Consider the following 23,276-nt stretch of genomic DNA (forward strand, 5'->3'; position numbering starts at 1 on the left):
GTAATGACAGTTGCACTTCCTCTTTTCCAATTTGGATGCCTTATATTTTTTTCTTACTGTCTGATCACTAAGACTAGGAGTTCCAGTACTGTGTTGAATGAGAGTGGTAAAAGTAGATATCCCTATTTTGCTACTATTTTTAGGGGAGGTGGTTTTAGTTTTTGCCCATTAGTATGATGTTGGCTGTAGGTTTGTCATATATGGCCTTTATTATGTTGAGGTATAATCTCTCTACTCCCACTTTGCTGAGAGTTTTTATCAAAAAAGGGTGTTGGATTTTGTTGAATGCCTTTTCTGCATCAGTGCTATTATCATGTGATTTTTGTCTTACAATTTGTTTATGTGATGTATCACATTTATTGATTTTTGGATATATATCATCCTTGCATCCCCAGAACAAATCCTACTTAGTCATGGTTTATGATCTTTTTAATGTATTGCTGGATTCAATTTGCTAATATTTTATTAAGGATTTTAGCATCTATGTTCATCAAGGATGTTGGCCTGTAATTCTCTTTCTTTGTAGTGTCTATATTTGGTTTTGAAATTAGGGTAATAATAAAAAGACCTTGGAAGTATTTCTTTCTCTTGAATTTTTTAGAATAGTTTGAAGAGAATAGGTGTTAGTTGTTTTTTGAATTTTTGGTAAAACTACCTATGAAGCTGTCTGGTCCATGACTTTTGTTTGCTGAGTATTTTTTTTTTTAATTATTGCTTCAATTTCATCAGTAGTTATCTACCTATTCAGGTTTTCTGATACATCTTGAGTTTTGAAAGATTGTATTTTTCTATAGATATGTATATTTTATACAGGTTGTCCAATTTGTTGTAATATAATTATTCATAGTATTTTTTTTAAATAATTCTTTGTATTTCTGTGGGATCAGTTGTTACTTCACCACTTTCATTTCTGATTTTGTTTATTTGGGTACTTTCTCTTTGTTTTTTTTTATGAGTTTGGCTAGAAATTCATCAATATTGTTTATCTTTTCAAAAAACCAATTCTTGGTTTTATTGACCTTTTGCATATTTTTTAGACTCTATGTCATTTATTTCCAATTGCTTCTTATTTATTGTTTCAAGCTATCTTTTCATGTTGGTGTGGCTCTCATTAAGTCTCTCATAATGCTCATAAGTTGCTGTTAGTTCTCACTGAATTGTTTGAGCACCCTTATTACCATTACTTTATCTGACAAATTATTTATCTCCATTTCATTTACCAGTAGTTTTTTTCTGATGAATCTCCTTTTATTTCATTTGGGGTTGTTTCTTTGTCTCCCTATTTTTTTTCTGTCCCTTTGTTTTTGTTTCTATATATTATATCAACTTGCTGGGCCTCCCAGACTTTGTGGGGTGGGTAGTCTTATGTAGTTGGTACTTTCTGGGTCCCAGTAGTGCAATATCTTAGATATCTTGAGCTGGATGCTTTAGGAAGGCCTCTTAATTGCATTATTTTGGTTTTCCTGATGTAATTGGGTCTTGAATGTTAATTGTCCCATTCATGGATAGAATCTCTTCTCAGGCTAGCTGGCTATGTGACTCACCCCAGCCACGTTGTGCAAGTTGTTGTGTAGGTGCTAACCTAACAGAACAAAATATAGCACAACAAAAGAAACAAAAACATACTCAAGACCCCTACAGCACCAACAAAAGCAACACCAGAGAAGATAGAATTAGGAAAAATATTATAGAATGATAGAAAAAATAAAGAAAAAAATACGAAGAACCCTAGCCATTTTGGCTCAGTTGGTAGAACACTGGCCTGTGAACCAAAGTTTGATTTTGGTCAAGGGCACATGCTTCAGTTCCAGGATCTTCCCTGGCCCTGGCCCTGGCCCTGGCCCTGGCTGGGACTTGTGCTGGGGGCAATTAATAGATATGTTTCTATCATATCAATATATCTCTCTGTCTTTCCCTCTTTCTAAAAATCAATGGAAAAAAATGTTAACTAAAATTTTTATTGGTAGTTCATTTCATGATAAAATTGTATAACTTGTAATGAACCTAAAGCAGTCATATTATAATGCAAAAAATAAAAAATAAAATTTAAAAGCTATTAAGACTACATTATAAAATTTTCAAGAGCCTCCTAATATTTAAATAAAAAAGGGAGATAGTACAAGAATATCATGCAAGGAAAAATATCCTGTAAGTAAATTACATCTAGAATATTTGTACTTTAGAAAATTAATTGTAATGCTGCCAGCAAGACACCAATGAAAAACACACATGGTGTCAAAATAAGCCAAAAGAAAATTATTTGGACAAAAAATGAAAAAGGATCCTAAGTCAAATTTATAGAAAATATTCCTTTATGAACTTTTGATTGAGAATATGTGTATATTTTCAGAAAACAACTCTGAGACCATTTGGATTTTGGCAACAGAAATGAATTGACAGGTCTACTCCATCCATGAAGACAGAAGAGAAGCAGTCCAGAGATGAAAGACGCTGATGTTGCCTTGCCACAATAGCAGACAGTAGCTATGCGTCACTGCTGGTTGTCCAGGACCAAGCCAGAGAGGGTCGGACCTGCATTACCACCATTTGTCCACCATCCAGAACTGAAATATAATTGCTGACTTGTACACATTAGGAACTGTTTGACATTGAAATTGGGTCTCAAAAGAACAGTTGGCCCATAAAGAAACTCACTACACACTAAAAAATAAATAAATAAAAATTAAAATTAAAATTAATGGAAAAATATCTTTCGGTGAGGATTAAACAAACACATAAAAATGAAGAGAAAACAAAACAAAACAAAAAATACCAAAGCACAAACAAACACAACAAAAAGGGGGGAGAGCAATATGTATCAATATATGCAGAGTTGAAATAAAGAAATAAGAATAAAAAATTAGGGGAGTAGAGGAAAGAAAATTGTTTCAGATAAGAGGAAGAAATGAAATGGGGGGAAAAAAAAGAAAATTTCAAAAGGAAAAGAGAATAGAAAGCAGATAGTCCTAAAATGTGAAAAGGAAAAAAGATAAGAAAGCAGGACAAAAAGAAAAGAGAAAAAAATGAGTAGTGAAATAAAGAAAAAATTGAGTAGGAAAAGGGAAGAGGAAAATTAGGTATACGAACAAAACAAGAGACTAGAGTAATAATTTTAAAAGCAGATGGATGAAGATAAATTTTAAAAAGAGAAAAAAGAAAGGAAAAATATTTAAAATGTAAAGGGAAGAAAAGAGAAAAGAAAAAAAAAAAAGTGAAGTGGCATTTGTTTCAGTAGAGATTAGTGCCCCATGGGATTTTCCTTTTGAAATAGGAATTTTAGGGTGATATAGGCAGGTTTAGGAAATTTTAGAAATTAAGGGGCCCCATGGAAAACACACTTGTCTACAGACCTTAACACAAGGGAAGGGAGATATGGAGAAGTTACATTTACATAAGATAAGGAACTGGGAGTAACAAAGGTCTATATTTACAATATAGAGAAGGAAGAAAAAAGCCCAGAGGGAATAGGAGCACAATGAGGGAGGAGGGCCTTATGAGTCCCTTGTAAGATTTAACCTTTGAGCTCAGGTTCATATAGTAACCAATTCAAAAGGTAATATTGACCAATCAGAGGGATATGAGGATACAGGGACTTTCAGCCTTTATAAACCGTGGAAACGGGAACTTGGTGGGACTCTTTCCCCCTCCCCTCTTGGGAGTCTGTACTTGTTCTTCAATAAATTTCCGCCTTTGCTATACCACCTTCTGTCTGTGGATTCATTCTTTGACTCGGACAGACAAGAATACACGGAACCATCCTGCCCAGGGGAACCATGTGTTTCAATCCAAAAATCCTGTATCACGGTGGATCTTGTTCTTCTGTTCTGAAAGTTCAGGCCTTCCTGTGAGGTGCTCAGGTGCTAACCACTGTCAGGGACTGTCCTCCTTTGGTTTTCGGTAACCTGCTTGTCCAAGTGATCCACCATTTTTGTCTGTCTCCTCTGGACTGGGCTGCTAGCTGGAGGGACCAATCTGTCCTTTAAAGTAAGTTTGCTATCAGCATGGGGCCCAGGGCTGGGTCAGTCAATTTCCCTTGTTCCCTGGGCTCTGCCTCTGCCCACTTTTGCCTACTAGCCAGCTGTCAATCTTAATTACACAGAAGTCTGTTTTTGACAGGGCCTTAGGCGGGGGAGCAGCTGTGTAGCTTTCCTGGAATACGGTGGGCGTGTTTCCCTGTCCCAGAGCTACTCCTCCGTGAGTGGCCCAATTAGTACCAGCCCTGGACGGTACAGAGATCCTTTGTATGGAGATGAATGGATAGGCTGGAAATCTGGAGTTTTATCAGCTCTCCCATGTGGGGAAAGTACCAGTCTGGTCCCCAGAATAGTGGAATGGACAGACCCTCCCACAAACCAGTTATTGAGGCTCTTGAGACTGTTCAAACCTGTGGGGTTGGCCTCTGTTTTGTTTCCCCTGAAGAGGTCAAAATGCTGGGTGTGGCAGGAAGGGCTCCTGAAGCAGGGCCGGCTGTATCAGCTAGGGAGGGGTGTCTCTTTTTCTTTTCCTGCCCGGCGGAAGCTACTGGGAGTGGCTAGCTCCTCTTGGGAAAAAATGGCCTTTTAGGTTTGGGAGCTTATGACCAAATACTCCTGGCTGCTGCTTTTCCTTGTCTCCCCTCAATGTTTCCCACCCCTGTCTCTCCTTAGGCACCTGGAGCCCACGAATGCCTCCCTGAACCAAAACCTCAGGTGAGTAGCTTCAATGAAAATTCCTGTGCTCTGGGTTTAAAAATAAAAAGCAAAAACAAAACTGCGCTTTCTCTCTGCCCAGCTCTGGTCTATCCGCTCCAGATGCCATTAGAGCCAGCTCCCTGCTGCCTTTCACAGCTGGATGCTGCGGTCTGGGTCCGGTGCTCTGAGCCTTGGAGCCCAGCCTGGGTTCCAAGCCTCTATCTTCAGTGGGAACAGGCCCTCCCATAGCTGGGAGCTCCTTCCTCTCTCTCAGCCTGCTGGCCTGCTGCCCTGGAGCTGGCTCAGCTCCTCTCAGGACCTCGCCCTTTTTACTGGTGTCCAGGTGTTTCCTGTCCTTCCTTGCTGTAAGTCTCCTCCTCAGCTGGACCTCAGTTGGTGATTCCAGGTGAATGTCCTCCAAATTAGTTGTATTTCCAGTCTGGCCCTGGGAGGAGATGCAGATCTGCCTATTTGACCACCTTTTTTTTCTGTCCTCATTTAAATTTAGTTACTTTCTTTTAGGTTCTATCTCCTGAAATGCAGTCACATTTGGTGGTTAGGGCTTCAACATCTGAATTCTGTGGGGTCAAAATTCAGTCTAAAACACTCATCAACATGAATTCTAAGAGGACCTAGATCACAAGGAAGGTCTTTAAAACTCTTACTAAGGTACTTTCTTCTCCTACTGTCTTATGTATTTACTAGAGGCCCGATGAATTCATGTCCCCTCAGCCTGCACCCTCTCCAATCTGACTGCCAGGGATCAGGCCTCAACTGGCAGTTGAACATCCCTTTCACAATCCTGGACCACTGGATCCTGATTGCTTGCCCACCTACCTAACTGCCTCCACTGCCCCCCTCTCAGCCAGCTTATTCACTCCTAACTGCCCCCCCCCCCACTGGCCTGGTCACTCCTTACTGCCCCCCGCCTGCTGGCTTGGTGGCCCCCAACTACCCCTCTTCCCCAGCTGGCCTGGTGGCCCACATAGCCTGCTGTTCAGTCATTTGGCCATCTCTCACTAACCCCTCTGCTGGCCTGGGTCATAGGCAGCCATATTGTGAGGGTGTGAGGGTCAATTTGCATATTGCTTCTTTATTATATAGGATATACAAATATTTTTAGTCACATAACTTCTTATGCCAGGAATCTTTTATAAACTATAAATGCATTTATAATGATACTAGAGGTTTGTTGCTTGAATTCATGCATGGGTGGGGTCCCTCTGCCTGGTCAGAGATCAGGGCCAATTGGGGCCAATGGCCCAGGAGGGACCACAGGAGTGACCGCAGGAGGGCTCCAGGACATGTCTGGCCCTGTCTCCTCCAGTCTTGATCGGCCATATCCCAGCAGCAAGCTAACCTACCGGTTGGAGCATCTGTCCCCCTGATGGTCAAGGGAACAATTTGCATATTAGACTTTTATTCTATAGGATCAGAAACACTGACCTGTTTCTTTGGAGATTAAAGTAGCATTCTAATTAAAGCAGTGGACAGTAGTCTAGGCTGGGGCATGCAGAGGTGGAGGAGAGGTTTAATGAAGGAGTGGCATAAAGCAGATAGGGGTGGGAATCAGCAGTAGAGGGAGAGCTGAAGGAACCCTGTTCAGGCTGTTTCTTCAGGGAGAATAACAGGCGTGACATTTAATTAAAAGCTTTCTGTTACTATTTTTCTCTTGTCCAGAGCTTGTCAGTGGAAAACATGGTTTCTCAGAAGGCAGCTCAGCTCAGTGTCAGAAATCTAAATTCTGCCCCAACCAACCCTGCCGATACCTCAAAGGAAGACCTTAGACAATTTCCATAATTCTCGGAGCCCTCAGTTTCTTTTTTTCTAAAGCAAAGTATAGATCTCAATAAGACCTGGTTTCTGTGACTCTAAGACTGACTTCTGGAGAATGAGTATGCCAGTTCCAATGTTTCTAGAACTTTGTTAGGTAACATAAAAACTTTCCTTCCCCTCTTAAGCATAGGTAGCTCTATAATGCCAAGCCTTATGCCCCACTTGATTGAATTCTGAGGTATAATCTGGAATCCACTGTAACCTGTAAAGTAGTAAAGAAGAAGGAAAAACATGGTATAAAATCCAAGTAAATGGCCTTATTTTCATAGCCTTGTTATGTAGTTAGCTTATTATTTTAGAAGTAATCTACTTTTAATTACCCCAAGACTGTTTCTGCAAAGTTCATACTAAAAAGGATAGAGTAAATTTAAGCTCTATGAGAAGAGAATGTTTTATTTATAAGTATTAGTTTTATTTAGCAAATGCTGTCCTTAATTTTTTAGGAAATGCAAAATATGTATACTTATATGGGACATATATGTATACATATATGTATACATATATGTCACAGAATGACATGTAAAACACTTCATATCACTAAATGGCAATCATTTGTGCTTCTTAGAAGATTCCATATATGGCATGTATTTATTGCAGATGTTCAAAACACCGTATGCCTTACTCTATCTCTTCCTCAGATGATCCTTTCCCATAGCCCCTATCAGTCAATATTGAGGGAAGGTCACATCATCTAATTTGCCAATCTCATAATCTGACTTAGCTTTTTGGATACTTGAACATTAATATGACTTCTGAAGCCTTATAGCTGTATGGCGTGGGATTTCCTTTAGGGTTATTCTTGTTTGAGAGGGACTTGGGAAGAAAACAAGAGAGAAGCAACAAACAGCCTTGGGGACAGAAGGAACCAGAGGAACTTTCTGGGATCCTAGTGGCATTTTTGTCCTTTCAATCCCCTGAGAAGCCAGTTTACAATTTCTGCTCTTGAGTTTTTATAAAAAGATACCACAATGCCCTAGTAATAAGTCCATTGCCACCCTCTTGACAAAATTACTTAAATCTTATTTTGTAGTTATGCACTCAACAGTTCCTAGATCACCATTGTTATCTTGGTAAACCACTCTGGAATTTAACCACAATTTTATTGCTTTTTAAGCCAGTGACCTCTTATTTGCTTCCCCAACAAAAGCAATTTTAGTTTGCTCAACTAGTTAGCAATACTGAAACAGGAATTTTAGGGGAATATAGGCAGATTTAGGGAATTTTTAGAATTAGGGTCCATAGGAAAAAAAAACATAGGGCTACAGATTAAGAGAAGGTAAATTTTTATACCACAAGGAAGCCAGGTGCAGTTATATTTTCATAAGACTGGGAGCAGCAACAGGTATATTTCCATAAGACAAGGGAACTAGAAGTAGCCAAAGAAGGTCTATATTTACAAAATAAAGGAAGGAGAAAGCCCAGAGGGAATAGGAGGACAATGAGTTGGGGGGGAGGACCCCCCCCCCTCCAGAATCACTATGGTAACCAATTTAAAAGGGTATATTGACCAATCAGAGGGGATATCAGGACACAGGAACTACAGCCTTTATAAACCATGGAAACAGTTGGTGGGACCTCTTCCCCTTACCCACATGGGTGTCCATTCTGTGGGACTCTTTCATTCTCCCCATGTGGAAGCCTGTACTTGTTCTTCAATAAATCTCCACCTTTGCTATACTACCCTCTGTTTATGGATTCATTCTTCTACTCCCATGGACAAAGAATCCAGGGTCCCAGTCTAAAAACTCCATATCAATATTGTGCTAATCTGGCCAGGTATGGCCATAGGCTGAATTTTAATGAGTTTCTAACCCTAGTTAGTAATTTGACACAATTTACAACAGATAGAAGCATTTAGGTTTCAGAACAGTCATAGTATTGAAAATCTATCACTGTTGAAAGAACTAAAAATGCTCAACAAGTGTAGGTTAGTAGTCTCAGTATGGGAAATGGATTATGTTTTTGTAATATCTGTCTTATCTTTGAAAGATTTATATCCACAAGTGCTTTATAGTGTTCTCAACCTCACCAAGGTCAGAATTACCTAGGGAAGATTTTTAAACATAGATTTAGGACTGCCCCAGATCTATAGGATAAGAACCCATTGCAGGAAGTTTTGGGAACCCGTGTGTAGTGTTCCAAAGGTAATTTTGAGGTTCAGCTAGGCTTAGGACCACTGTTTTAGGGGAACTTTGTAATTAAAATGTATTAAAAATAAATTGTATTTCTATATTTCAGCAATAAACAATTGAAGTTTATAGAAGTATAATTTATTATCACTTCTCAGCCTTTTCACATAGCATTGCAAGCCTGAAATATTTGGGTATAAGTCTAATAACATGTACAAGGTATATATGCTGAAAACTGTTACGCCCAGATTTCGTGATCCCCAAAGACCACCAGGGAGCCGAGTCCAATGCAAAAGCAAAAGAGTCTTTTTATTTCAGGCCAGCCCGGCTCACCCCCCACATACCGATGCAGCGGCAAGGTGGAGGGAGAGGGCGAGTTTCTCTAGAACAAAAGATTTATCAGTGTGGTAAGGTCACTGCTTTGGCTGACCCCGATTGGTTGGGTGAGGGCTAGGGTCCAGTTACATAGTGACATAGTTAGGAGTTAACCCTGTCCTGTCCTCTCAAAAGCCACAAAATACTGATGAAAGAAATCAGTGAGGATCTAAGTAAATTGAGATATGTAGAAAATTCAATGTATTTAAACTGTCAAATCTCTCAAATTGATGTGATTTGCAACTCATTCCCATTTGAAATTCTAGCTGCAAGTTTTACAAAGAAGTTGACAAGCTTTTCTAAAATGTAATAGAAATACAAAGGAATTAATTATACTAAACAATTTTTAAAAGCAGAACTAAGTTGTAGGACTCACACTACCTATTTAAGACATTTTAAAGTTACAAAATCAATACAGTGTAGTATTAGCAAAGAGGGGCTTCTTACTCGCAAAGGCAAAACTCAGATGCCAAGGCCTCCCCCATCATCCTCTACAACTGAGCCCTCCCTGGAACCCAGGTTTCCTGGGCAGCGACTACCTGCAGCCTGCTGTGCTTTTTTGCTGTCAATCATCTTCACTCACTCTTCTCTGCCCAGCCTCTTAGTGCTGGTGGTTAGGTCTCTGCTTCTAATGTTCTTCTCATTACAGATGTTTTCAGCAAATTATATATATATAATTGATTTTTTTACAGAGAGGTAGGGAGAAGGATAGTAAAAAACTGATCAGCTGTCTCCTGCACACGCCCTACTGGGATGTGCCTGCAACCACAGTACATGCCCTTGACTGGAATCCAACCTGGGACCTTTCAGTCCGCAGGCTGACGTTCTATCCACTGAGCCAAACCGGTTTTGGCAAATGTTATATATTTTTAACATTTAAAATTGTTTTTGTACTTCCCCATTCTTTCAATTTTTCTCAAAGAGCAAGTAAATCTTTTCAAATTAGGACATCTAACCTTTGATAAAACACCTTAATGAATAAGTAATGATTTTTTCTTCTGCTTTATTTTTCTGATACAGTTTAGATAAACATAGGAATTGTGAAACTTCAAAAAAGATACAATTCTTTTTAGTCTTTTCATATTTGCAAAGCTTTTAATTTTATATGTAACACACCAGAACAAGCCTGAGGCTGTGGATTTTCTTTCAGATCTTGAGTAGGAAATTAGGCTATTTCTTTTCCTTCTTTTTTTTAAAATATATTTTATTGATTTTTTTACAGAGAGGAAGGGAGAGAGATAGAGAGCTAGAAATGTCGATGAGAGAGAAACATCGACCATCTGCCTCCTGCACACCTCCTACCGGGGATGTACCCGCAACCAAGGTACATGCCCTGACCGGAATCGAACCCCGGACCTTTCAGTCCACAGATCGACGCTCTACCACTGAGCCAAACCGGTTTTGGCTAGGCTATTTCTTATCTACTAGAGTAATTCTTCATTCCCTTCTTAAAAAAAAAAAAAAAAAAATTTATTTTTTAGTATAGTTTTATATTTTATTTTTTATTCTTATTTATTTTATTTTTTACTTTCTTTTTATCTTTTATTTTACTTTTTACATGCAATAAACATTAATATTTTAAGAAAAAAAGATTTTAAATATAATAATATCAAAACTGTACTAACATAATATATAATATCACAAAAGTTGTAGGAAATATTAAAAATCTGCAAATTACAGGATTATTTCTATAATATTCTAAAATATTTTTTTTTCTAGTTCTATTTTCATTCGTCAGTATGTGTTGTTCATTATATTCCACAAATGAGTGAGATCAGGTGATATTTATCTTTCTCCAACTGGTTTATTTTGCTTATAATGCTCTCCAAGTCCATTCTAGTTTTAGGTTTTAGATTTACAGAATAATTGTGCAGGTAATACACAGCATTCCATACACACATACTCCACTGCCCACTTCCCCCCACACACATAGTTTCCCTGTTATCAACATCTTTCACTAGGGTGGTACATTTGCTATAACTAATGTTCCAATACTGATACATTATTATTACCTATAGTCTGTAGTTTACATTAAGGCTCACTCTTTATGATGTGTAGTTCTATGGGTTTTGACAGAACATATTAAAATGACATGTTTCCACCATCACTGAATAGTTTCATTTATGCTTCATTTATTCATCTTTCCCCTCCCCCTCAACTTGTGGCAACCACTGATCTTTTTCCTGTTACGGTAGTTTTGCACCAAATTCTATTTTTATTAAATTTATTGTAGTGACAGTGCTTAACAAAATTATACAGGTTCCAGGTATACAATACAATTCTACAACACATCATCTATATGCTATATTGTGTGCTTACCACCCCAAATCAAGTCTCCCTCCATCACCATTATCCCCTTCGCCCTCCCTTCTCCTGGCAATCACCACTATACACTCCCCCCCCCCCCCCCCCCCCACCGCACACACACACCTCCAGCAACCAGCATACTGTTGTCCATGTCTATTTTGCAGCAAAGATTTCATCACCTTTTAAGGCAGATCCTTGTTTTCTTAAAATGAAAAAAAGAATCTCATTAAATATAAGTTATTTTGTAGCTGTAATGTTTTTCAAGGACCAGGTTGTATTTCCTTCTTTTATTAACTTGCAGTGAATAGATCGCTGGTCAACTAAAGCTATAGGAGGAAGATGCACCCTTGGTGATAAATGAGGGTCCAGCTAGACCCAGAAATGCCCATGAAAGACCGAATTCTTTCCAGTCCCAAGTGCAATCAGCAGTAGTGTAAGAGCTTAGTAAAAGGTACTCCTTCACTGGCCAGTGTGGCTCAGTTGGTTGAATGTCATCCTGTGCACTAAGAGGTCACTGGTTTGATTCCCAAGTCCAGGTTTCTTTCTTTTTTTAAATTTATTTTTAATTTTTAATTTTTTTAATTGATTTTTTACAGAGAGGAAGAGAGAGGAATGGAGAGTTAGAAACATCGATGAGAGAGAAATATCGATCAGCCGCCTCCTGCACATCCCCCACTGGGGATGTGCCCGCAACCAAGGTATAATACATGCCCTTGACCAGAATCGAATCTGGGACCTTTCAGTCTGCAGGCCGATGCTCTATCCACTGAGCCAAACCGGTCTTGGCCCAAGCCCAGGTTTCTGTCTTGATCCCCAGTAGGGAGCATGCAGGAGGCAGTCAACCAATGTTTCTCTCTCTCCTCCCTTCCCCTCTCTCTCAAATCAATAAAAACTTATTTTAAAAAATTTGTTTTAGAAAAGTTTATTACTTTCTTACATATGACAATGAAAAAATCATCCAATATACAGTCTAGGGAAATTGAATTGCAGTGGTCAGTATTATAATTTTCTGGATTTTTCCATCAGAACAAAACCCAGTCATGAGCTCAAACTATAGACCTCAGCACTGCTCATTTCCAAATAGATACCTTAATGACCCATTTCTAGATGCTGTTCCCACTTAAAATTGCTAGTGCATGATTATCACTGTCTTGGAATAAATGATCAGGACACCAGCGTAACACAGCGGCTGAAAGCGGGACTCAATGTTACCACATGCAATCCGCAGGCAAGAGTCCCTGACCTTTGCGTGACCACAGTGCAGTCATTTGGTGAAAAGTAAACTTAAGGGACATGGAAAGATCAGATGGGACATGATCCAAGTTAAAAGAAAAATCCCCTTTTGACTCTGAAAGCAAATAACTTTTGCTAGGTCTCACTTTTATGGGGAACAAAACGAGGAGCCATGTTAGAAGCTGAGAGAATGGCATGACCAACGGTATGCGAGAGCATGAGCAGATCAATAGCTTCACAAAAATGAGTACTTTCACAGTGCTTTGTAGTGTTCTAGGTGCCCTTTCTCACCTTCACACTGAATAATTATAAAGGCCGGGTTTATTAAAATACATCTCATTTTCAAAATTGAGCTATCAGCTGTTATAGGGTGTATACATTTTTTGATACAAGTTGTTCTCATCAAATGTGTTAATAATATAGCGGTGTTTTAAGATAGTGAAAATCCACTGCTAAGAGGAACAGATCAGGATGATCAGAAAACACATGGCCTTCCTCCAGTGAAACACTGGCAAGCTCCCTGAGCTGAGTGTATGACTTGCTATTCCAGAACTGTCTTCGTTCAGCAGACATGGAGTTTGCACATGCATTTTATGTAACTGAGGCAGACACACATTAGGGGGGAAATAAAGAGTATGATTCTTAAGAAGAAATGGCTGCTTTGGAAATCGCTTCCTACCATAATACTGGCTACTTCATTACAGTGGTAATTAGAGAGTAAAAAACAGAAATGGCCATTTGAAGAGGGAATTAGTGCTTAATTTCCTAGACTGCTTTATTTTAATGGGTGCAATACTGGCAGGATTTTATATTTAGATTGCCAACAGAAGAATGATATGACTAGTGTTTTAGGTCTGTTTTCTAAATGAAAACACTAAATGTAGCATGTGATGAAAAAGTATCTGGGATGGAATATATATCTCTGCAGGAGGGTTTGAAGAAACACATGCATGGAGGTAGGCAAGTTACGTTCATTTAATGCATCTCTAAACATTATAGCTTTGCTTTGCCCTATTTTTCCTTTGGAAATTTGTATAAGTACAATCATACAGTTTATATTCTTTTGCACTCATGTTCTTTACTTTTTGGAATGCAATGATTAAATGTCAATAGTTCCTTTACTTGAAATTTTATGTTGTACCGAGATGCTTTTTTAATACAATTCAAGATGAGACATTGTGGGCTCATTAATTTCATGCCCATATTTCTAATACATATTTGTCCAGAGTGTGTAAGTTAAAATAATTCTGATATTTGCCAATGAATACAGATCTATATGAATAATTATAAAGGCAGTGTATATTAAAATACATTTCATCATTTCATTTTCAAAATTGAGCTATCAGCTGTTAAAGTGTGTATCCTATACTAGATGTACCGGTTAATAATGATGGATTTTGTAATAAAAGAAAACACAATAATTTAAAGAGAAACATTAAAAGTGCTTTATTCAAAGTAATGTCCATTGCTAGCTATACATTTCCCCCATCTTTCAGGTAATTTGTGGATACCGTCCCATTAAAATTTTCTGTTTTGAGGCAAACCATTCAGAGACACAATTTTCCACTTCATATGTTTTGAAATGCTGCTCAGAAAGTGCATGTGCCATCAATCTGAACAAGTGGTCATCTGAAGGAGCAAGGTCTGGTGAATACAGCAGGTGGTTAATACTTCCAAGACAAGATCTTTTAACGTGTCTTTAATTGGTTTTGAAGTGTGTGATGGTGCGTTATCATGAAGCAAAATTACTTTGCTGTGTTTTCTGGCCTGTTCTAGTCGTTTCACAATCAAAGCCTCATTCAAATTGATTATTTGTTGTTGGTAGCGATCAGTATTAACAGTTTCACCTGGTTTTGGAAGCTCATAATGCATTACACCTTCCTGATCCCACCAAACAGAGAGCATTGTCTTCTTTCCAAAGCGATTTGGCCTTGCAGTTGATGTTAATAGTTGACCTGGATCAACCCATGATTTTGTGCATTTGGGATTCTCAAAATAAATTCACTTTTCATTGCTAGTGACAATTTGATGCAAAAAAGACTTTCTTTTGTGCCGTTGAAGCAACATTTTACTGATGACTTTCGGTTTTCCATTTGTCTTTCGTTCAGTTGATGTGGCACACATTTTCCTTCCTTTAAAATCTTTCCTATTGCTTGTAAATGAAGAAAATTGTTTGCTAAGCAATGTTTATTCTTTCTGCAAGTTGTTTTGAGTTTGACATGCATCTTCATCCAATAATGCTTGTAATTGTTGGTCTTCAAACTTTTTTTATTGACTTGGATGTTCTCTGTTTTTCACATCAAAATCATCACTTTTAAAGAGTTTAAACCAGCGTTCACAAGTATCTTGAATTGGAGTATGTTCACCATAAACTTCCTGAAATATATGATAACTTTTTCTTCAAAATAATGAATTAAAACTTCCCATAAATGCTTTTTTGGGCACAAAATTCAACATTTTTAAAAATTACTTTATTGATTAAGGTATCACATATTTGTCCTCATCCCCCCCATTCCCATCCCAAACCCCTCCCCACTGTTGTCCGTGACCACTGATTAGGCTCATATGCAAGATGTTAACACCTTCAGCAAATTTGACATATGTAGTTTTGAAGCTTGCTGTCAATACAAGAAAATAGCATACATATCAAATCGCATATATATCAACATATGTGTAACTCCATCTATTAAAAAAAATCTGCATTACTAATTGCTACATCTAGTATAATAAAGAGCTAATGTGCTAATGGTCGCCACACTGTCATGCTGTAACGACCAATCAGCAAGAGGATGCATGAAGATCGAGGCTCTCAAAGGTGGCCCTGTGAGAAGGTGGGAGGTGGGGCGCTGGGCCTCTAGAATATCTATATCTATATCTATACATACATATATATACTGGTATACATATGGCTCCATCTACAACTGACAATAGAGTGAATCTTTCTGTAGTTCTATTTAATCTTAAAATTCCTCCAACTGACTTTTCCTTTGGATACTTCTCTGTTCTCATCCCTTTAAGTAGAGATCTATCTACAGGTTCTGTGGACAGAGCAGCTTCAGGGAATATAGCTTATGAGACATGTCTTGCCATGATGGGTTCAGAGCAATTGGGACTTTTGCTATGGCAAATGTGAAAATGGAATTATACCAAACAATTAAGTTAAAGCTATTTTCGAGAGGGAAGTTCTGAGCTCAGGGATTTTGTTAAATGTTACAGTCCCAAAATGCCATGGGCTGCAGGTAATTCAATTTGAAGGCTGTTTATTTTTCCATAAGGCTGCTTTTGTGGGGGTGTGACATGGCATTTCCTCAAATATTGGTAATGAATATGAGTGCACTGGGCCTCCGGTGTCCCATTTGAATGGATAATTATGATGGAAAGTCTACCAGACAAGTAAGGAGGATACAGGAAATTCCATGAGAAAATCATATATGAGGCTGACTGTGACTTGGCTCTGGAATCTTTCTTCCTTGACTCCAAGTTACCTTCTCCTGATGCCTAACTTTTTGTTTATTTTAAAGTAAGTCACTAATAAAATATAAATTACATTTGAGCAAATGCTTGGGATAAATCAGGTCAGCAGATAGTGGTTGTACAGTATTTTACTAGAGAAACTTTGCTCTGAGTTTTCCAACTTATGAGGTTAACAACTTTTTTTTTTTTTTTTTTAAGACTTCTTACTCTTCAGTCTCCAGTAACAAGGTTAACGACTTTTTTTATTATTATTATTTTTTTTTATAATACTTTATGAGAACAATACTTATTAGAAGATAGGTTTTGGTTCATTTAGAATCTCCTCACCTGGAAGTGACATCAGTAAGAGATAAGGAATGACTTATTCTTAAAGCAGCACACATTAGCAATTATTGACCTACTAGAAGCCTGCTGTATGAAAATTCATGCACTGTGAGGGGCGGGGGTCCCTCAGCCAAGCCTGCTCCCTCTCACAATCCAGGAGCCCTCAGGAGATGTCTTCCTCTGTGAGAGGCAACCAGGCTGATCAGAGGAAAGTGCTGCCCCCATCATCCTGCTGCTGCTGCCATTGCCGGCTGCTGCACTGCAGGCCTTCAGCCCTCACTTCATAGTGCTGGCCCCAACCCCCACCTACTGGTGGTTGGGGGGCAATCTGGGGCTAGGCTGGCTGAGGGAGGGGCTATGGGAGGTTGAGGTACAGCAAGTTGGACTCTGTCCAGCCTCTGTGGAGGCATGGTACCTGGACCAGGCCAACGCTGCTGCCTTTGTGGCTGCCTCTGGGGAAGGGGCAGCACTGAGACCAGGTCACGCCATGGCCTGTCCTGTACCACTTCTGTGAAAGGGGATGCAGTGCCACCTGGTTGTGTGGGCACTGTTCGTTGCCTCTGTAAAAGGGACCAGCTCACCTCTCCTGCGCGGTGCTGGCTCTAGGCCCTCGCAGTAGCTGTGGCTTTGTACAGATGGAGATAGGAAGAGGTATGCTCTCATTAGCATATTACCCTTTTATTAGTATAGATAACTCTAGTAAATTTTTTAAAAATTAAATTTATTGGGGTGACATTAGTTAATAAAATTATATAGGTTTCAGGGTATAATTATATAATACATCATCTGTATATAGTGTGTTCACCTCCCCAAGTGAACTCTCCTTTCATTACCATTTATTCCCCCATTGTCCCTTTTTAACTGCCCAGCCTCTCTACTCCCTCCCCTCTGACAGCTGATAGTCTGTTCTCCTTATCTCCCAGTCTGTTTCTATTTTATTAGTGATGCTGTTCCACATATTGTTTTTTTTTTTAATCCTCACCTGAGGATATGTTTATTGAGGAGAGAGAGGGAGGGAGGGAGGGAGTGATGGAGGAAGGAAAGGAGGGAGAGAGAGAGACAGAGAAAGAGAGAGAGAGAGAGAGAGAGACCATTACCTCCTATACATACTGGTCCTAACCAGGAAATCAAACTGAAACCTAGATATGTGTCCTTGTGCCCTGACTGGGGATGGATCTGCAACATTTTTTTGTATATTTAGATATCTTTAATTGTAGTCTTTCTGGTAAGTTTGTAGTAGACTTTCACTTGAGGTTAAATTTATATTTCCCTGATAACTAATGACATTCAGTACCTTTTCATATGTTTTGAACATTTGGCCATCCTCTTGTAAAATGTCTCTGGTTTCATATTCTAGATATGAGCTCTTTTTTGGTTTTGTGTAGTAATTTTCTTTTCCTACTTTGTGTAGGAATTTTCTTTTCCATTTTTATGTCTTGGTGATATCTTTTTTATGAATAAACCCTTTTATTTAAAAAAAATTCTATTTTGAATTAATTTTAAATTTATATTAGAGTAAAAAAATACAAATAGCTCCCATACACACTTCATCCAGCTTCCATAAGTATTAACATATCAAATGTAAAACATTTTTTAAACTCAGATATTAACTTTAGTATCATATTAACTAAACTAGAGTTTATTCAGATTTCACCAAATTTTCCACTATTGTTCTTTTCCTGTCCCAGGATTCAATCCAGAATACCAGAATACCATGATGCATTTAGTTCTGTCTCCTTAGACTCCTCCAATCTGTGGCAATTTCTTAGTCTTTCATTGTTCTATATATTCTAAGAGCTTTGAAAATTGCTCAATACATATTTGTTGAAGGGATGAAGCAAAGTGACATTTGAGTCAATGGATGCCATCAGAAAAAAAAAAAAAAAGAAAAAAAAGAAAATTAGAGCTCGCTATTTTTCCATTATTTATTACAATTGCTGATAAGTCATACTGTCAGTAGAGAGGTCATGTGGGTCATAGCTTATTATTATTAACCTTTCTAAAAAGTCAGTTCAGATGGGACTATTAATTTTAGTGGACTTCTGTCAATGTCATGTTAAAATGGAGTTGAATCGTTTATGATCATCTCTTCTCTCTAGAAAAAGTTCATGTTCATGAACTTAAAATGAAGATTTGACATTACAGCCACCTCATTTGAATATTTATGTCTACTTGGGAGATATAGTGAAATCATAATATTATTTAAGTTTTGTGCTTAGAGAAGCTGAGGATCATGTAATTTGAGTTTTCAATATTATAATTTCAAACTAGAGGCCTGGTGCATGAAATTAATGCATGGGGGCAGGGGGGTGTCCCTCAGCCCAGCCTGCACTTTTTCCAATCTGGCATCTCTTGGAGGATGCACGACTGCTGGTTAGGTCTAATCCCCTAAAGTGGCAGTCAGACATCCCTCTCATAATCCGGAACTGCTGGCTCACTTACCTGCCTGCCTGATTGCCCCTAAACACTTCTGCCTGCCAACCTGATCAATGCCTAACTGCTCCCCTGCTGGCCTGATTGACCCCAACTGCCCTACCTTGCTGGCCAGATCGCCTCCAGCTGCCCTTCCCTGCTGGGCTGGTCACCCCCAACTATCCTACCCTGCTGGCCTGATATCCCCTAACTGACCTCGCTGCAGGCTTAGTCCCCACCAACTGCCCTCCCCTGAAGGCGTTTCCCACCCTCCCCAACCCCCCTCCTCTGCCAGTCTAGTCACCCCTAACTGCCCTCTCCTACAGGCTGGATCGCCCTCAACTGCCTTCCCTTGCAGGCTTGGTCCCCCAACTACTCTCCCCTTCTGGTCTGATCTCCCACAACTGCCCTCCCTTGCAGGCCTGGTGCCTCCCAACTGCCCTCCCCTGCTGGCCATCTTGTGTTGGAATGACAGTCAATTTGCATATTACTCTTTTATTAGATAGGACTATATGCCATTTAACAAAACTATCACAAAAAACTTCAATTCTGTGGTAAGGGTTTTTAATAATCTCTTTTTCAATGTTGTGGATAAAGTTAGTAAAAATCAAGCTATTTATGTACTAAATCTCATCATATTACTGACAATAATTCAGTAGTATTGATTCCCAATTCTCTTTCATAAGAAGTTAACAATACCTCCAGCAAACATAGAAGAGTCACCTGAAATCACTAAGTATAACTCTTGATCTCACTCTTACATGCCATATTTTTGTAATTCTCATTGTTACTTACCTTTAATCCCTACACCAGCTTTAGGTTTAGTCCCATTTCCATTTCCTGCTGGGGGAGGCTAATGGACTATATAGTTTAGCAAGTCAGATTTCATTTGGTTCACCTCTGACCTTGGAGGCTATGTTCTCTATTTCCCCCCTTGTAATTAAACTTCGGCCATGTGTTTTATTTCTAGTGATGTCTTCTCAGCCCTGACCACTCCTGCCTTGGCTCTTGGTTCAGCACTTCTTGGTTCACAAAATTCAGATTGTGATCAGTCCTTTGATTCTACTCCTCACCCCCAGTTGTCCCTAAACATGTCTCCCCATGATTGATTTCCATTGCCTGCTGATAAACTGCCCTAATGCTCAACCACAAAACATGGCCATATCACTAATGCTAGGTGGATTTGGCTGATCAGACACCAGGCAGAAAATCCGTTGTTCTTTCACCTCTGTGCATCTCTCCTAAAGCCTGATTGAGGAAGTCAGTATCCTGAGATTGGTTAATAAATACACCAACAGGATTGCCCACAAAAGTCCTTCCATGGTAAAGTTTTGCTCAATGGAAGTGGTCCAGAGAAGGAAGGCAGTATTTCATCCTTTGGAAGGATAAAGAAAAAGTGGAGAGGATGCCATCCTAAGCTGGTGGTAAGGTTGGAAAGGGTAGAAGTTCAGGAATGGCAGGCTATCAGACAGGCATTAGGATCCAGAGTCAAAGGAACTGGATTCAGGTCCATTCTGCCACTTCTACATGTGAACCTTAGGCATGTCATTTATCTGGCTGAGGCCTGTTCATGTTTGCTCAATAGAAATGATTTTCAACTTTCAAATTTCACTGGGTTTTGTACAAGTGATGATTCCTTCACTGTGAAATAGACAATAACAAAATTGGGGAACCTGACAAAGTATTTGAATTGGTGTCATCTCAAATAACCAATATTTTTAGGTGAAGTAGAGTCTTCAAATCTTATTTATATGTACATATTAAAAACAATCTTATATAATTAATCACGATATGAAATTTAAGCTTATTGTAATGATTGAATTCCATTTTCTATTAATTTTCCTTCCAAAAGATTTTAAATCTATACTTAAATTGTTAAACATTACAAAAGTTACTGCTTAAATTTGAAGTATTAGTAATTTAAATTGGTAAATAAGCCAGTATTTAAAAAATAAATTCAATTAAACTAATGGCCATCAAGCTATTATTTCTATGGATTGGGATATGGTAAACAGAGAAGACAAATATTTGGGAGAAATTCCCTTTTAATTAGACTTGGTTCCTTTTAAGATGTTGAACTAGCAAAGGCTGCTGGCTTCTTCCTAAAACCACGGAGAAACCATTGAAGAAAAGGAGAGAGGGAGGAGGAGAATGAGAAAGAGGAGAAAGGGAAAGCTGGGATGAGAGACATACAGATGAATTTTAGCAAAAACAAAACTATACCAAAAAGTGAGCCATCCTGGGCAGCTGAAGCTGTGCTAAGCTTGGAGTGCAGACTGGAAGCGGAGGGGGGAGCAGGAGGCTGGGGGAAACTAATACCTTAGTCACTCAGTAGGGATCTTGGTCATCAAATGGTCTGGCAGTATCTGAGCACTTGTGTTCCAGAAGCCCTTATTTTACTACACAATGTCCTCAAAGCACAAAAGTAGTGACGCTGGCAAAGCAGTTGTAAAGCACTGCCTTAGTCGTTTTTTACTGACCGCTTTTAGAGAAGGAAAGAAGCACCAAGTGGAGGATGTGCCCAAACAGGGGAAGGAACCGCAACCTCTCTGTGCATGGGCCAACGCTCCACTGAGCCAACACCAGTCAGGGCTGTAAAACATTCCTGTAAGTGAAAAGATCTGCATGTATAGGAAAATCCAGTAAATATGATTCAGTCCTACCCATGGTTTCAGGAGTCCACTAAGGGCTGGGTGGGGGAGGTGGGTGAGGAGGAATTTTGGGACAAATTCCTCCTGAATTAGGTGGGGGGCTACTGTATTTATTATTATTACTTTAAATTCTGGAACTCTCTGTTCTAATCATTCTGTTTTTCATGGTTGATGTGTTTTAGTTGTCTTTTACAGTAATTATTAACCTATTAAGTGGGAAGGGTATACAGAGTGAAGATACTGGACACAGGGCTAAGTCATGTCCTGGGCAGAACAGAGCACAAAGAAGGGTGCAAGCTTTCATCTCAATACTCAAATAGTATACAACCTAAGACTTTCAAATTACTTCTTGAATTTTCCATTTAATATTTTCTAACAATGACTGACTCTAAGCAAATCCACCTGAGGAGGGACTACTATATAAGAAAATTAGGAAAAATACTAGTAATATAAAACCAAACCAAACAATAATTTAAAAAAAAAACAAGAGGAAATATTATGAAAATATTAGAGGCTCACTGCACGAAAATTCGTATATTGTAGGGAGAGGTCCCTCAGCCCAGCCTGCCCCCTCATAGTCCAGGAGCCCTCAGGCGATGTCCTCCTCTAGGCTGATGAGGGGAAGATGCTGCTCCTATCACCCTGCTGTTGCTGCCACTGCCGGCTGCTGCCATAGCTGTCAGCCCTTGGCCCTCACTTCTTAGTGCTGGCCCCGCCCCCTGCCCACTGGTGGTGGTGGGGGACGATCTGGGGTCAGGCTGGCTGTGGGAGATTGAAGCACAGCAGGTTGTGCCCTGTCCAGCCTCTGTGGAGGCATGGGACCAGGCCTGAGCTTCTGCCTTTGTGGAAGGGGCAGGACTGGGACTGGATCCGCCGTGCCCTGCCCCGTGCTGCCGCTGCAAAAGGGGCTGCAGCGCTGGACCAGCAGCACCGGACCAGCCCGCCTCCCACGTGGCCCAGGTTCTAGGCCCTGGCAGCTGCTGTGATTCTGTCTGGATGGATATCCACCCTAATTAGCATATTACCCTTTCATTAGTATAGGTGAGATTTGGAATATATAAAGCACAATGGATAGGCTAAATAGTGGATTGAATAGATGAAGAATGAATGTGTTGGAAGATCAGATGGAGAAACTCTCCCGGAAGCGGGAAGAACAGTAAAGAGATGGGAGACGTGAGAGTAGCTCAGGGACATGTGAGACAAAAGTAGAATCGACAAAGTCTATAGGAGTCCAGAAGGGGAGGGGAAAAAAAGAGTTAACTCAGACCTTCTCAGGAGCTTTGTGAACAGGTAAGCCCTCAGAATAAAAGGAGGAGGGGGCAGGGTGGGGGGTAGTAGTCATGTCTCAGTTTTAAGAGAATGGCAAGCTGCTAAGAAATGAGTGAACAAATATAATTTATGACAATAACAGTTTCAGAATTTATGGAACATTTAGAAGAATCAATCCATTTATTCGATGTATACATTTCAGCCTGTGTATCTTCTCACTCATACTAGTCCCAGAACAACAGACGAGCTCCATCAGCTGCCAGTGTCCACAGTGCGGTGGCACTCCTCTGCTCCCGTTCCCTGGACCCGGCAGTACTTACTGGCTGTTTACAGACAGACATCTCTCTGACTTGTACTGGGTGTGGATGTGTATGTAGGCATTTTATAGTAAGTTCCTCCCTCCCGCATCTCACCCTATTAGATCAAACCTTCATAAGAGTTGACATTTTGATCTACTTCTTTAATTTAATGAACAGCAAAATAGTCCCAAGATTTTATGATTTTGTTTTACTTAGCACAGTAATGTAGACAAACAAACATTATATTGATTAAAGTATACTTAGGAACGGAACTAGAGAAAAGATGATTATGTCTTT

The 23,276-nt window shown here is 39.4% G+C and overlaps 1 long non-coding RNA gene across 1 annotated transcript; it reads right to left on the bottom strand.

The window, feature by feature from the left end:
- Positions 1-2,289: 2,289 nt before the first annotated feature.
- Positions 2,290-7,126, bottom strand: LOC123652785. The gene is made up of 3 exons (XR_006742277.1): positions 7,117-7,126; positions 6,117-6,122; positions 2,290-2,661 (listed from the first exon to the last, which is right to left on the bottom strand). It is a non-coding gene; the product is annotated as an uncharacterized LOC123652785 (long non-coding RNA).
- Between the last annotated feature and the right edge of the window lie 16,150 nt (positions 7,127-23,276).

Source organism: Pipistrellus kuhlii, unplaced genomic scaffold (genome assembly GCF_014108245.1).
Source record: "Pipistrellus kuhlii isolate mPipKuh1 unplaced genomic scaffold, mPipKuh1.p scaffold_m20_p_2, whole genome shotgun sequence".
NCBI classification, from domain to species: Eukaryota; Metazoa; Chordata; class Mammalia; order Chiroptera; family Vespertilionidae; genus Pipistrellus; species Pipistrellus kuhlii.